The 17,598-nt window shown below is 36.6% G+C and overlaps 1 protein-coding gene, 1 long non-coding RNA gene and 1 pseudogene across 2 annotated transcripts in view; 2 read left to right on the top strand and 1 right to left on the bottom strand.

Moving 5' to 3' along the window:
* The window catches only part of LOC128011805 (uncharacterized), a 91,182-nt gene that overhangs the window by 59,885 nt on the left and 13,699 nt on the right, over nucleotides 1-17,598 (bottom strand). The window lies entirely within an intron of this gene.
* Nucleotides 9,229-17,598, top strand: part of LOC128011798 (E3 ubiquitin-protein ligase TRIM39-like) — a 53,864-nt gene continuing 45,494 nt past the window's right edge. Inside the window, exon 1 of the mRNA XM_052594520.1 lies at nucleotides 9,229-9,343. The gene's annotated coding sequence lies outside the window, so the exon portion shown is untranslated. The remainder of the gene's footprint in view (nucleotides 9,344-17,598) is intronic.
* LOC128011799 (E3 ubiquitin-protein ligase TRIM39-like) overlaps nucleotides 9,248-17,598 on the top strand; it is an 82,841-nt pseudogene continuing 74,490 nt past the window's right edge.

The following is a 17,598-nucleotide window of genomic DNA, read 5'->3' as shown; positions in this document are numbered from 1 at the left end:
AAAGGAATCCTTTAACTGAGACCAGTTTGGAGGATTCAGGTTTGTATTTCAGGATGCGGTTGTATAAAATCAGTCTAGATTTTCCACACACATTGAACACAAACACTGATCCACAGATCCACTCACTGCATGTGAACGAGAGAAAAGAGTGTGTGTCCACATCAACAGATGAACATTCACATGAAGAGCAGAAACTCCAAAAAACTGACATCTAGAAAACACAGCGCTCTGCAGAAAGACCAATGTCTTGATTTCACCAATTTGTTTCAACTGTATTGGCACCTTCAGTTTTTATTTCACTTATTTCACAGTATTTTATTTCATGTGACTTTATAGTCACATGACTCAGAATATGCTAATTGCTCTGCTTGTCTGTCACAAGAGGAAGTACATTCTTAGAGAGATTCTGATTGGATGAAAATCTGTGTAGGGCAGGATGATGTCATTAGTGTTTTCAGTCATAAAGGCTGATGACATGAAACAATGAAAGAGATATATGACTCCATTTTTTTTATTTTATTTTTTGTAATCTGAGTTAGAATTGCAATTATTATTTATCACTCATAGTAATTTATCCAAACATTGGATTTTATTCTGCTTTACTCTGTAATTATTGACTCTAGTAACGGGCTAAAATTCAGTTCAGACGGAGCAGAGGTCACGCCAACTGTATCTTTAGAGATCCGGCTAACACTTGGTATTAGATCAAGTGTACTTCGATTGTAAGGGCTTATAGGGAATTTCAAGTTCAATTTCAAGTTCAAGTCTGCTTTATTGTCAATTTCCACATGTACAGTACATACATACAGAGAATCGAAATTGCATTACTCTCAGACCCCGGTGAATACAGATAACATTAACATTAAAGTCAAAAAAATAACTAGATCAAATATAAAATGTAGATACAACTATAAAATAAGGGAATGATAAAAAAAGACATATAATAAAATTAAAGATAAAGTTAAAAATAAAGTTAAATAAAGCAGCACAAGGCAAATGACAGATATAGTGCAAATCAATGAAGTGAACAACAGTGCAGTTAAAAGATTTTTAGTGCAAAAAAATCACTTATTAAAAATATCTTAAGTCTGATTAAAGTGACAAGTGACAAGTGACCAAGAGCAGTTATTTAACTGACTGATGAGGTAGTGGAATGACGTCAGTTCCATGCCGAACGAGGTAATGAGCGGTGAGTGAGCAGACCAATGCTGCACAAGTGACTAGTGCATGCCATCATATAATTATGGGGGGGGGGGGGGGGCAGGTTCGGGAGGGAGTTCAGCTTCCTGACAGCCTGGTGGATGAAGCTGTCCTTCAGTCTGCTGGTCCTGATGGTAGCAGGCTAAGAGAGACACCAATGATCTTCTCAGCTGCTCTCACTATGCGTTGCAGAGTTTTTCGGCAGGACGCGTTGCAGGCAGAATACCACACAGTGATGCAGCTCGACAGAATGCTCTCAATGGTGTCTCTGTAGAAGGTGTACATGATGGGGGGTGGGGCTCTGGCTCTCCACTGGTGCTGTTTTGTTGCTCAAAACGAGCGAAGAAGGTGTTCAGCTCATTTAGCAGAGAGATGTTGTTGTCACAGGTCCGTGGTGGGGGCTTGTAGTCCGTAATGGTCTGTATCCCGTGCCACAGGTTCCTAGTGTCTCTGCTGTCGCTGAATTGGTGAGCTATCCTCCTGGAGTGCTGTCTCTTAGCCTCTCTGATGCCACGGGACAGGTTGGCCCTAGCTGTTCTCTGTGTGGTGTAAACAAAGTCCAAAATGTTATTACCTCGTGTTGGAAAGTTGATGTGCTGGTGTATTTTTGGAAACACACTCTTAAGGTCAGCATGGTTGAAATCCCCAGCTATGATGAGAAAAGCATCGGGGTGTGCTGTCTGCTGCTCACTGATGTGCTGGTACAGTTCATTTACTGCGTCGTTCCTGTTGCTGGTGATGTTGAATGGGGGAATGTACACTGAATAGTGCTGAATAGTGCCGTCTGGAACACTGTTGCTGAGCCATGTTTCCGTGAACACAAAAACACAACAGTCTCTTACAGTCCTCTGAGTTGAACGTAGTAATCGAATGTAGTCCAGTTTATTGTCCAACGAGCGTACGTTAGCCAGTACGAATTTCTGTTTAGGTCAACTGGATGTTGTTTGACCAACCTAAATAGGGTGAGCCTAACCTCTGTTTATTGTAATATTACTCTAGCTAAGTGTACATGGGAAACCAAACCAAAACTACTATCAGGGAAAGTAATGTTGGTCGGCTTGTATCAATAGTAGTGGTCATGAGCTCTGACTAGAAATAATGTTGCTTTATTCAAGTGTGTACAAATCTATGGGGGTAATTAAAAGTACTTTTAGAATGAGCAAGCATGTGTCCGTCTAAAGTATTAGTCAATTACCTTTGCCTAATAACCAAGACTGAAGAGAATGTGACCGTTTGATACGCTAACAGCTGAAGCGATATCATGAGCCCCAAATGAATGAGTATGTTACAATAATATTAAAAAGTGAATAAATAAGGTGAAAGTGACGTGGCATACAGCCAAATATTGTGACCCATACTCGGAATTCGTGCTCTGCATTTAACCCATCCAAAATGCACACACACACAGCAGTGAACACACACACAGCAGTGAACACACACTGAGGCTGAGGAGCAGTTGGGTGTTCAGTTTCTTGCTCAAGGACACCTCAGAAGTGGTATTGAAGGTATAAGAGAGCACTGTACATTCACTCCATGACTGTTATAGGTACTGACATTTTCAAATGTTGTATGTGTGTGAATGTGTATATGTGGATAAATGTATACATGTGGTTATGTTATATGTAAGTTATATTTATGTATGTTATATTTGTGTATTTAACTGTACATACATTTCAGCACTTTTATGGGCCCCAGGAAGACTAGCAACCACATTGTGGAAGCTAATTGGGATCCAAATAAATAAACAAATAAACTCCACAGCCCGAGACTCGAACTCACAAACCTTTGGATTACAAGTCCGACTATATAGCCATGACTTCCCCTAATGCATAGAATAATCAGATGTTTAGATAAATGACTCTATAGATGATCAATAATAATTTGCATTCTAACTCTAATCTAACTCTTAATAAAATATAAGACTACAATTGAATTTAAATTGAATTACTTTGTGCACTGAAAAGACCAAACACACAAGAACCCTTCAGCCATCACTGGATACCTTCGTTGGTCCAAGTGCGTGGCGCTTACAAAGTGGTGACCGGTGTCGTGATCTCCTAAACAGGTGAGTGTTGTGTTTTTAGCTCAATATGGATTTTCACGGTTTGATCTTCTCCTTCTCTTTCACCAGCTGCTGTAATAAGTAAATTCTTATATGCCTTTTAGAAATACTGAGTGAAAGACAGATGCATCCAATGTATACAAATTTGTAGAGTAAGTCCGGATATTATATTGCCAGACCGGAGACAGGAGCCGATGGGAACGAAATCATTCAGCAGGGATGTGATAGAGGCGACGTTGACGAGGAATGACATGTCCTATTCTGAAATATAAATATCTCCTTGTTTGCCAAAGCAACAAGAGAAAAAATAAATAAAATTAAAGCTGCAAGCAGCATTTTACGGGGTTCAAGCATTTAAGGCCTCTGAGGTGGTCTTGGCTAACCTGGATGCATGGATGACAGTTAAAGACATCCAAAATGAAGAATAGGCTGGCAGACAGACACAAACACTGAAATTAAATGATTAAACTAGTTTTTAACAGTTTAGATGTCATTTTCAGGTTAAACTGTAATCACAATGTGGCAAAATTGTAAAAACTGATATATCTGTATGAACAAAATGGAAAACATTGACTCAATGAGATTTAAAATGTTATAACAGTTAATTTTTTTTATGTTTTGGCATGAATTAATGAATCCTTTCAACAGTACTGTTCAACTTTGCTGAATGAGCCCATTAGTGGTCTCCCGCTGCCATCTAGTGGTTCTAAATTGCATTTACTCAAGTAACACTGTGTTTTTAAATATAACTGTTATAGTGTTGTTATTTTTTTTGACCAATCTCTCTTAAATTTTGCATGCTTGTTTAGAATGAAATTATGCATTATTTTACACAGTTTTGATAATTTGTGGGCTTTCTGTTTGTATTAATAGGCCTTTGTGTACACTATGCAAATAACATATTATAAAATTACTGGTTTATAGTTGTCCAAATGCAACTGTTCAACATGTTTTTGATAATTATTGACCTTCAGAGTCTAGAGAATTGTACTTCAGTGGTTTTATTGATTTTCAGCTTATACCCTATCACTAGTTTGCCAAAGTAACTTTTTGAAATAATCTTGAATATTTAATTAACAGCTTTATTGACAACATTGGTCCCAGAGGCAAAGTTGTTCAGAATGAGGAGATCTATCATATGATATGAAGATCTAGTGTTTTTGAGTGAATATATGAGCATTTTCAAACAATTTGAGGCCATTTACCATATAAATCTTGTGTATTGAGACCTTTTCTACTGTTATAGCGCCACCTATGGTGCGATCTCCATGAAACTTTGCATGCTTGTTAAGAGTTACCTGTTACATGTTCTCACCACGTTTCATAAAGTTTTGAGTTTTCGTTTAGGTTTTATAGGCTTTGGGGTATGTTTGGCCACACCCCTTTTCTTAATTACCCATTTAACGCTAACCAAAGTACAAAATTGAACATTTTTTTGATAATTATTGATCTAGACAGTCCACAGAATATTACTGCAGTGGTTTGGTTCCGATCGGACAAAAAACCTAGGACTAGTTCGCAAAAGTAGTTTTTTAACATATTTGTGAATAACAATTGAACGATTTGATTGACAGCAATGGTTCTTGAGGCAAAGTTGTGCATTATGAGGAGATCTATCAAATGATATGCATATTGTGTTGATATGTGAAACACCACGTGATTACAGAGCCATAAAACTCGTTAGCGCCAACTAGTGGCCGATTTCTTTCAAAATTCTTACAGACCTTAAGGTTCATGAGTCGAACGTACCCAGCGAGTTTCGTTCCGAACAACATCCGTTAACCCTTTCAAATAGGTGCTTAAAATTGTTTGGCCAATGGCAGCCATGTTTTTTGAGATATGCAAATGTCCTCATAGGAACTTGTGCCCCTTCAGACCAAGACACTGCATACCAATTTTCAAGTCGATCGAGCCAACGGTTGCCTAGTTATAGCCATTTATGTGTTTTTTAAATCTTATTGCGCCCCCAAGTGGCAGAGATGCGCAATTTTTTTTATTTGACCAAAGATTGAGCTCATACATATGTGTACCAAGTTTGGTCAAGATATCTCATTCCGTTCAAGAGTTATAGTCAAAATAACATTTGGCTAACGTTAGCATAGACGTTTTTTGGCGTACTGTTTCGCGTAAGAATCGAAATTTCAACTTTTTTTTGATAATTATTTATATTGAGTGTCCAGGGAATATTTCTGCAGTGGTTTCGTTCCGATTGGTTGAAAATCCTAGGACTAGTTCGCAAAAGTAGGTTTCGGATATAGCTCGATTTTGCGAGAAAACGGTGCGTCGTAGAGCAAAAAATGCACTTGTGCACTTTTGTTCGGGCTAACCCAAGGATTGCAACGATGCCTTGTTTTTGAGTCTACGGCTAACGGTTTACGACCTGCGGCCAAAAATGTCCAAAATTTTAGTTTTTTGCGCTGTAGCGCCCCCGTTAGGCCGATTGGGCCGGTTCTTTGTATCTGAGTAGCGAGCAAGACTACTACCATCTGACCAAGTTTCAGCTCTCTAGGCCTTACGGTTTGGGCTGCACGTTCAGTTTTAAGGCGGAAAAATAATAATAATAATAAAAATCTTAACAATTACAATAGGGTTTCAGCACTGCGTGCTTGAACCCCTAAAAACATAAATGGGAATACCAGCATCCAAATTATTGTCTGGTGCTTAACAGAGTCACACCTTATATCAAGCAAATGGCTACTGGACCTTCATATAGTCTTTAAAGGGGGGGTGAAATGCTATTTCATGCATACTGAGTTTTTTACACTGTTAAAGAGTTGGATTCCCATGCTAAACATGGACAAAGTTTCAAAAATTAAGTTGTATGTTTGAAGGAGTATTTCTGTTCCAAAAATACTCCTTCCGGTTTGTCACAAGTTTCGGAAAGTTTTTTTTCGAGTATGGCTCTGTGTGACGTTAGATGGAGCGGAATTTCCTTATATGGGTCCTGAGGCACTTCTGCCGGAAGAGCGCGCGCTCCCGTATAGCAGAGCACTGAGAGCACAACAGACTTCACTGATCAGAGCGAGAGCGTCGCCAAATGTCACAAAAGGAGTGTTTTTGGTTGCCAGGGCAAGACAACCCTGCACAGATTACCAAAAGAGAAACAGCATTAAGGGACCAGTGGATGGAGTTTATTTTTACAGAGCATCAACGGAGTTGTGCAAGTGTTTGTGTTTGTTCCCTGCATTTCGAAGATGCTTGTTTTACAAACAAGGCCCAGTTTGACGCCGGATTTGCACATCGTTTATTTCTTAAGGATGATGCAGTCCCAACGAAAAAGGGTCACGATCGTGTGTTGGAACTGCATGCGGTGAGTAAAACTGCTTTCCTCACGGTAAAGTCACAGCTTATAAACGCTCTCAACGCAAAAGCCTACTGGCGCTCGTGATTCTTTAGCTCCGCCCACACGTCACGCCTTCAGCCGGTCATGTTTTTCTGGGAAAAATCGGTACAGACTATCTTTCTCTTATGAATATAATAAAACTAAAGACTTTTTGGAGTTATGAAGGATGCAGTACTACTCTATAGGTACTCAAGATTAACAGGATATTGAGTGAAAACGAGCATTCCCCCCCCCCCCCCCCCCCCCATAAACAGACTATATTAAACAAACCTTTGAGACCTAAAAACAGTGATTGTGCATTGCATCAGCCCTGAGCTTGCCCGGCTCCTCAACATCTTTTCATATTCAAATAAACTGATATGAGAACGCAATTTGTGACAACTTAGACATTATTGTAGATGGAAAATGTCTGACGAGTTGTGATTTGACCATGTTCTCCAAAAGTGCTTGCAGTCACTGGATGTTGACAACTTCAGATTCTCTCATTGGCTTTAAGAAGGAATAGTCTTTATACATACAATTTAATATATACTATTTTAATATAACTATGTTATAAATCAAATTATAATGTACATTATATGATAATCGCCAGGCATGGCATTACATGGAGAAATATGATTTGCTAAACCTTACAGTTAAATTTCATTGGTCTGCTACCCAGTGCCCAAAAGTGAGGAGGTGTGTTTTCATTTCAACAGTGTGGCACAAGTGATAGTGAACCAATTCATCCTTCACTGAGGAGCACCAACTAACAACTTCATCTGTAACATCACATCTGTAAAACCTCCTTTCCTTTGTTTGAAACATGACTGTATTTACACAAAGACACGGTTTAATGAAGCCACACAACACCATTTGATTTTTTAAATTTACTCGAAAAATAAAGAAAGGGAGGTGTAAAAAACTAAACATCAGACCAAAACATACCAGGTCTTTATGTTCCACAGAGATCTGCATGTGTGAACAACACCATAAAACAACAATTGTCAAACAGACAAAACTGAAACAGGTGAACACATTTCTGTCCACACATCTGACTGTAATGAGAGCAGCTGCAACTAAAGCCATGGACACAGGTCCAATGCAGTTCATGATGACATGGGTGATAAAAACACCAATTCATCTAGAAAATGTCCCCAGCAGAACTGTTAATGCTCATGACACAGCAGACTGTTACAGGTGTTACACACTCAAAACTGCACTGAAACAGTAGAAGTAATTCAGATCTGACCAACTGAACTCAGTTTCATCTGACATCTGGAGTTAAAACGACAATACATGAGGATGAATGTAGTTCAAATAATTCCACATGCCTGAACATGAAACTGATGAAAAGTTCAAAATTAACTGTGCTTCTCTCTGTATGTGTTTCTGTCTCAGGTTGAACACTGTAGTTCTGTGGAGGACAGATACCAGGAAGACGTCTGGTCTCAAATGGATGCTTACATGGGACAATACCTTAAAAGACATTTAACACCAGATGTACCACTAGCACTCGCTGACATGAATTCATCAGGTTTATCTCTTGTTTCATGACTTTTCTATCTCACTCCATGGGTGATAACATTAAGTTGATCAGAACCATTTGAATTTAACATCTCAAGGATGAACACCTCAAGGGAATCACCTAACTGTGACCCCATCAGATTCATTGATGATTTGATTATGATGAGGGGGTGGAGCCGAGAGCCGTGGGGACAGAGCGAGACTGATAACGTTTGACATATGCGCCACTCACCAGTCTCGAGTCCCACAGAGGAGCTCCAGAAGGATGAAAGGGGGAGTTACAGCAGTGCAAGATGAGAGAGGACCAGGCCTTTATTTTATTATTAAAGTTTTATTTAAATGTCCGCTGGTTCACGATTCAATAATCTCTACAGACTGCAGAGAGGATAATGGTCAAATTTGCCGCCGTCATGGCTATAATGCTTCTCCGACGAGCTGCTTCTTCTTCAGCTATTGTCGTGGTACTGTGGGTTACACCAGCAACATCCCCGTGGACACAGATTCTAAATCACTCTTTCTTTTCATTTCATTCTCTGTTTGACCTAGCTGAAACCTTAGATCTGCATTAATGCTTTTTTTATAATAAAAACAAATAATATAGGCAATTTTATGATGGTAATTATTCATTTGTGTATTTTTATGTTTAAATATGTTTCTTATTTGAATTATGCACACTAGTGGTAAATATAACAGTTATATTAATTTTGATACTTCAGTTTCATTCATCCAGACCAAACACTTTTTGGTCTAACAATTTGGCTATCAAATGAGAACAGTTTACTGAATAGTTGACTCTGAATAATGGAGACCTTATTTACCACTCACACTTTCGACATGATTGTTCCTTTGTGTTTTTTTTTTTGTTTGTTTTTTTGTGTGTTTTCTTTTTTGTTTTTGTTTTTTTATAACCCCTTTTCTCATCCCACAACATCACCACAGTCATCAGTGTTCTGTTAATGCATGGTCATTCAGAAGTTGTTTAGATGTCTTGCGCACACACTGGAGCATCGTCAGTGAAATGATTCCTTCACCTATGGAGATCAGCAGGAATGGATTAGAAACTGTTTCATATTCATGATCATGGGCGGAGCTACAGTATGACATCACTGTAGATGATTAAAAAGACTTCAGTGAAAGTGAAACTTAACAGATGAACTGAAAGCTTCGACAAACAACAACTCTTCCATTCGAAAACTTGAAAATTAACGATCAGATCTGCTATTCACTCACAGGTAAGTGATGGAAATGTAAAGAGCTCGTTCAGTAGTTAAATATAATGAAGCAGTATCATAATGTTTGTAACAGAATGTAATTTCATTGGCTGTAAGTCAAAGTTTGAAGTGTGCTGTCAGTTTAGAGAAGGCAGAAACAGGAAGTACTTGAACTGCAGACAGAATGAACAAAGTCCAGTGAAAATCACAAAAATGATAGACGGTGTTTGTTAGTGGGTTGTATGTTTGAAATATACACTTCCACCTTTTTTCTGTGCTGTCTTTCATTTAAAAATACCCTTTTGTGATACTAAAATATTGTTGTAAATCTTTATTTATTTAGTTTCTATATTAAGTTTCTTCTTCTATCACCCAATATTATCAAGAGTCATCTAACGCATCAGACCAGGAGCAAGTTTAAGCTCAAACTGGTGTGCACCGTTTGCTCTGGTTTTCAGTTTGAACAGGTTTCCTGGAAACGGTGTGCTACAGGTCTGAGATGTGTCTTCTCTTGTTTGGTGGGTGTGTCAAAAATATCAGTCCAATCAGCAGCAACATGAATATAAACCACACTGTAATAAACAGACCGCTCACACAATGTAATTAACATCTAAATAAATTCACAAGAGTAATTATATTGTTTGCACATTCATTTACATTAAAGGCAAAAAACTAAAGCAATAAGAGCACAAGTATAGATCTGGGTCTTCTTTAAGTCTGTATAAATATCTTTCAGTAACTCTTTAGGAAGGTGTGCTAGACTCAAAAATAATCGCGGTAGGAAGCCATAAATCGGTAGAAACATGTAACACAGAACATTTCCTAAAAATGCATTCAGATACAGTATTGTTCAAAATAATAGCAGTACAATGTGACTAACCAGAATAAAAGAGAAATAATAAGAGGAGTGAAGATTCCTACCCTTCTGCTGTGTTTGGTCCTCACACGCGCAATTACAGCGCTAAATCAATCATCTGTGCTAATTATTATACATTTACTTCATTGTCAGCTTCTGGTTCTTCATTTATTATTGTTCAATGAACTGTTTGAAACAAAACCAAAAGCTGTATTTCAGTAATAATTCAAAATTATAAAAATAAAATATATAAAATAATGGTTTCTATTTTAATATTCTTTAAAATATAATTTATTTCTGTGATGTGCAGCTGTATCTTCAGCATCATTCCTCCAGTCTTCAGTGTCACATGATCTTTAGAAATCATGAAAATATGATGATTTATTATTATAACTATTAATAGTTGTGCTACCAAATATTATTTTGGAATCTGCAATATTTTTTCAGGATTCTTCGATTTTTTGCAGCGTTTATTCAAAATATAAATCTCTTCTAACAATATTAATCTTTGATATCACTTCTTATCAATTTAACACATCCTGAATAAAAGATTATAAGATCTAATAAAGAATACAGTTTCTTATAAAAAAAGAAAAGATAAAAATTTACTACCCCAAACTACTGAACTGTAGTGAATATTGTTAGAAAATATATATATATTTTAAATAAATGCTCTTCTTTTTAACTTTTTATTCATCAAAGAATCCTGAAAAAAGTATCACAGATTGCAAAATAATATTTATCAGCAAAACTGTTGATAATTCTAATAATAAATCATCATATTATTCTGATTTCTGAAGATCATGTTACACTGAAGAATGGAGGAATGATGCTGAAAATACAGCTGCACATTACATAAATAAATGACACTTTCATGTATATTAAAATAGAAAAATGTTAATAATATTTGACAATATTACATGTTTACCAGTAGCTTTGATCAAATAAATGCTGTCTTGATGAGTAAAATAAATTCCTGTAAAAAAAGCATTAAACATCATTCTGATCCCAATCTCTGACTAGTACTGTGTGTATGTGTGTGTGTGTGTTTTATATATATATATATATATATATTTATATATATATATATACACACACATACATACACACACACACACATATATATATATATCTATATATATATAATCCCACTAACACACTAGGCAAGACAAGGCAAGTTTATTTATATAGCACATTTCATACACAATGGTGCCGATCAGAATCAACCGAGTCGCGAACATGCTCCGAAGTGCCGATCTGAATCAACCGAGTCGCGAACACGCTCCGAAGTGCCGATCTGAATCAACCGTGTCGCGAACACGCTCCGAAGTGCCGATCTGAATCAACCGAGTCGCGAACACGCTCCGAAGTCGCGATCTGAATCAACCGAGTCGCGAACACGCTCCGAAGTGCCGATCAGAATCAACCGAGTCGCGAACATGCTCCGAAGTGCCGATCTGAATCAACCGAGTCGCGAACACGCTCCGAAGTGCCGATCTGAATCAACCGTGTCGCTAGCATGCTCCGAAGTGCCGATCTGAATCAACGGAGTCGCGAACACGCTCCGAAGTGCCGATCTGAAAACTTTGAACAAAGAATGTAAAAAATAAATGCATTTTAATATAGTAAAAAAATAATTAAGTATGGTCTTTCTCTATATTATATTAACAGCCTAACTTTTAACGAGCAATGCACCATAAGATCACATTTAAACTATAAAAAACACTATATTTCAGCCTATATTAATAACCTCTATGTAAGGAAACGTTGAATACCGTACTCATCAAATTCATTAAACACGTTATTAAATCATAATTCATTTTTAAACACTGACAGGAACTTTCAGAGCTGATTCCAAGGTTACTGCGTTTATAAAACAACTCTATGAAAGACTCAGATCACGTATCTAAAAATAATTCGCTATAGTAAAAGAGAAATAATAAGAGGAGTTTCCTACCGTTCTGCAGTGTTTGGTCTTCACGCACGTCTGACGCTCCGCGGCGCTTCTCCGCCCCTCACACGCGCGAATACTGCACTAAATTAATCATCATTACTAATTATTATACATTTATTTCATTGTCAGCTTCAGGTACTTCATTTATTATTCGTCAATGAACTGTATGAGGGTCATTATATGAAAACGTGCCATTTTGTGTCCCTCAGAAAAAAAAGCTCTGTAAACCTTAATAAACCATAAAACAAATAAAATATTTTATAATTTAGTTTCCATAATATGTCTCGTAATATAAGAATGAATTAATTTCTGCTTCTTTTGTTTTTAAAGGATTTTAATCACATTTTTGTGCAAAGCATCTTGCAGAAATGTTGAAAATGGCCTGTTCCTCAGTATGATTTGTCTATTTCAACTTGCTATGGAGGCCAAAAAAGTCAAGCTATCATAAAAAACATATACTAGTATAAAGCCTTAAGTGATCCCAAACTCTGACCTGTGTGTGTGTGTGTGTGTAGCACTTACACACTAATCCTCACAATAATAAAGATGTTAAATACTCATCTGAGGAGGAAACAGTGTTGCATCATAATGAAAAGAAGTGTGACGTGCACTTTTCTGTAAACTAAGACAAACATTTTCACTGATTTAGGGTAGAGTAAAAATATTTACTGTATTGCGCAAGTTAGTTCATACTTAGATATGATTGTATATGCAATATTACCTTTTCTTTTCATCGTCATCGTTAAGAGTTCATGATCATTTCTGTTCAACTTTATGTTTCAGGTGATAAATCCATCCACAATTCATGAAACACAACACTTGCAACTGAGGTACAAGAAGACGTGACTTCCAAAAGTCATTGAAATCATTTAAAAATCAAATCGACCGGTTAAAAAAAGGCCTCAGGTCCAAATATTAATTTATCACGAATTAACTGTTTGACAACCACTTCCTGCTCTGATGTCCAGATCTGAATTTAAAAAAAGAAATCACAAACAGGCTCCGAAGTCCCGATCTGAATCAACCTAGTCCCGAACAGGCTCCGAAGTCCCGATCTGAATCAACCGAGTCGCGAATAGGCTCCGAAGTGCCGATCTGAATCAACCGAGTTGCGAACATGCTCCGAAGTGCCGATCTGGATCAACCGAGTCGCGAAAAGGCTCCAAAGTGCTCTTCTTTTTAACTTTTTATTCATCTAAGAATCCTAAAAAAGTATCACAGATTCCAAAAATAATATTTATCAGCAAAACTGTTGATAATTCTAATAATAAATCATCATATTATTCTGATTTCTGAAGATCATGTGACACTGAAGACTGGAGGAATGATGCTCAAAATACAGCTGCACATCACATAAATAAATTACACTTTCATCTATATTAAAATAAAAAAAATGTTAATAATATTTCACAATATTACATGTTTTCCAGTAGTTTTGATGAAATAAATGCTGTCTTGATGAGTAAAATAAATTCCTGTAAAAAATACATTAAAAATCATTCTGATCCTAATCTCTGACTGGTAGTGTGTGTATGTGTTTATATATATATATATATATATATATATATATATATATAAAATCCCACTAACACAGGCAAGGCAAGTTTATTTATATAGCACATTTCATACACAATGGTGCCGATCTGAATCAACCGATTCGCGAACAGGCTCCGAAGTGCCGATCTGAATCAACCGAGTCGCGAACAGGCTCCGAAGTGCCGATCTGAATCAACCGAGTCGCGAACACGCTCCGAAGTGCCGATCTGAAAACTTCGAAACTAAAAATACAACTCTATTTCTCTAATAACTCTAATATCTCTACAATTCTATGAAAGACTCAGATCAAGTATCTAAAAATAAATCACTATAGTAAAAGAGAAATAATAAGAGGAGTGAAGATTCCTACCCTTCTGCTGTGTTTGGTCCTCACACGCGCAATTACAGCGCTAAATCAATCATCTGTGCTAATTATTATACATTTACTTCATTGTCAGCTTCTGGTTCTTCATTTATTATTGTTCAATGAACTGTTTGAAACAAAACCAAAAGCTGTATTTCAGTAATAATTCAAAATTATAAAAATAAAATATATAAAATAATGGTTTCTATTTTAATATTCTTTAAAATATAATTTATTTCTGTGATGTGCAGCTGTATCTTCAGCATCATTCCTCCAGTCTTCAGTGTCACATGATCTTTAGAAATCATGAAAATATGATGATTTATTATTATAACTATTAATAGTTGTGCTACCAAATATTATTTTGGAATCTGCAATATTTTTTCAGGATTCTTCGATGTATAATTTTTTTAAAGAACAGCGTTTATTCAAAATATAAATCTCTTCTAACAATATTAATCTTTGATATCACTTCTTATCAATTTAACACATCCTGAATAAAAGATTATAAGATCTAATAAAGAATACAGTTTCTTATAAAAAAAGAAAGGATAAAAATTTACTACCCCAAACTACTGAACTGTAGTGAATATTGTTAGAAAATATATATATATATATATTAAATAAATGCTCTTCTTTTTAACTTTTTATTCATCAAAGAATCCTGAAAAAAGTATCACAGATTGCAAAATAATATTTATCAGCAAAACTGTTGATAATTCTAATAATAAATCATCATATTATTCTGATTTCTGAAGATCATGTTACACTGAAGAATGGAGGAATGATGCTGAAAATACAGCTGCACATTACATAAATAAATGACACTTTCATGTATATTAAAATAGAAAAATGTTAATAATATTTGACAATATTACATGTTTTCCAGTAGCTTTGATCAAATAAATGCTGTCTTGATGAGTAAAATAAATTCCTGTAAAAAAAGCATTAAACATCATTCTGATCCCAATCTCTGACTAGTACTGTGTGTATGTGTGTGTGTGTGTTTTATATATATATATATATATATATATTTATATATATATATATACACACACATACATACACACACACACACATATATATATATATCTATATATATATAATCCCACTAACACACTAGGCAAGACAAGGCAAGTTTATTTATATAGCACATTTCATACACAATGGTGCCGATCTGAATCAACCGAGTCGCGAACATGCTCCGAAGTGCCGATCAGAATCAACCGAGTCGCGAACAGGCTCCGAAGTGCCGATCTGAATCAACCGAGTCGCGAACACGCTCCGAAGTGCCGATCTGAATCAACCGAGTCGCGAACACGCTCCGAAGTGCCGATCTGAATCAACCGAGTCGCGAACACGCTCCGAAGTCCCGATCTGAATCAACCGAGTGGCGAACAGGCTCCAAAGTCGCGATCTGAATCAACCGAGTCGCGAACAGGCTCCAAAGTCGCGATCTGAATCAACCGTGTCGCTAGCATGCTCCGAAGTGCCGATCTGAATCAACCGAGTAGCGAACAGGCTCCGAAGTCGCGATCTGAATCAACCGAGTCGCTAGCATGCTCCGAAGTGCCGATCTGAATCAACCGAGTCGCGAACAGGCTCCAAAGTCGCGATCTGAATCAACCGTGTCGCTAGCATGCTCCGAAGTGCCGATCTGAATCAACCGAGTAGCGAACAGGCTCCGAAGTCGCGATCTGAATCAACCGAGTCGCTAGCATGCTCCGAAGTGCCGATCTGAATCAACCGTGTCGCTAGCATGCTCCGAAGTGCCGATCTGAATCAACGGAGTCGCGAACACGCTCCGAAGTGCCGATCTGAAAACTTTGAACAAAGAATGTAAAAAATAAATGCATTTTAATATAGTAAAAAAATAATTAAGTATGGTCTTTCTCTATATTATATTAACAGCCTAACTTTTAACGAGCAATGCATCATAAGATCACATTTAAACTATAAAAAACACTATATTTCAGCCTATATTAATAACCTCTATTTAAGGAAACATTGAATACCATACTTATCAAATTCATTAAACATGTTATAAAATCATAATTAGTTTTTAAACACTGACAGGAACTTTCAGAGCTGATTCCAAGGTTACTGCGTTTATAAAACAACTCTATGAAAGACTCAGATCACGTATCTAAAAATAATTCGCTATAGTAAAAGAGAAATAATAAGAGGAGTTTCCTACCGTTCTGCAGTGTTTGGTCTTCACGCACGTCTGACGCTCCGCGGCGCTTCTCCGCCCCTCACACGCGCGAATACTGCACTAAATTAATCATCATTACTAATTATTATACATTTATTTCATTGTCAGCTTCAGGTACTTCATTTATTATTCGTCAATGAACTGTATGAGGGTCATTATATGAAAACGTGCCATTTTGTGTCCCTCAGAAAAAAAAGCTCTGTAAACCTTAATAAACCATAAAACAAATAAAATATTTTATAATTTAGTTTCCATAATATGTCTCGTAATATAAGAATGAATTAATTTCTGCTTCTTTTGTTTTTAAAGGATTTTAATCACATTTTTGTGCAAAGCATCTTGCAGAAATGTTGAAAATGGCCTGTTCCTCAGTATGATTTGTCTATTTCAACTTGCTATGGAGGCCAAAAAAGTCAAGCTATCATAAAAAACATATACTAGTATAAAGCCTTAAGTGATCCCAAACTCTGACCTGTGTGTGTGTGTGTGTGTGTAGCACTTACACACTAATCCTCACAATAATAAAGATGTTAAATACTCATCTGAGGAGGAAACAGTGTTGCATCATAATGAAAAGAAGTGTGACGTGCACTTTTCTGTAAACTAAGACAAACATTTTCACTGATTTAGGGTAGAGTAAAAATATTTACTGTATTGCGCAAGTTAGTTCATACTTAGATATGATTGTATATGCAATATTACCTTTTCTTTTCATCGTCATCGTTAAGAGTTCATGATCATTTCTGTTCAACTTTATGTTTCAGGTGATAAATCCATCCACAATTCATGAAACACAACACATGCAACTGAGGTACAAGAAGACGTGACTTCCAAAAGTCATTGAAATCATTTAAAAATCAAATCGACCGGTTAAAAAAAGGCCTCAGGTCCAAATATTAATTTATCACGAATTAACTGTTTGACAACCACTTCCTGCTCTGATGTCCAGATCTGAATTTAAAAAAAGAAATCACAAACAGGCTCCGAAGTCCCGATCTGAATCAACCTAGTCCCGAACAGGCTCCGAAGTCCCGATCTGAATCAACCGAGTCGCGAATAGGCTCCGAAGTGCCGATCTGAATCAACCGAGTTGCGAACATGCTCCGAAGTGCCGATCTGGATCAACCGAGTCGCGAAAAGGCTCCAAAGTGCTCTTCTTTTTAACTTTTTATTCATCTAAGAATCCTAAAAAAGGATCACAGATTCCAAAAATAATATTTATCAGCAAAACTGTTGATAATTCTAATAATAAATCATCATATTATTCTGATTTCTGAAGATCATGTGACACTGAAGACTGGAGGAATGATGCTCAAAATACAGCTGCACATCACATAAATAAATTACACTT

The sequence above is a fragment of the Carassius gibelio genome, chromosome B23, assembly GCF_023724105.1.
Source record: "Carassius gibelio isolate Cgi1373 ecotype wild population from Czech Republic chromosome B23, carGib1.2-hapl.c, whole genome shotgun sequence".
In the NCBI taxonomy this organism is placed as follows: domain Eukaryota; kingdom Metazoa; phylum Chordata; class Actinopteri; order Cypriniformes; family Cyprinidae; genus Carassius; species Carassius gibelio.
This window is presented reverse-complemented; position numbering and strand designations above follow the sequence as displayed.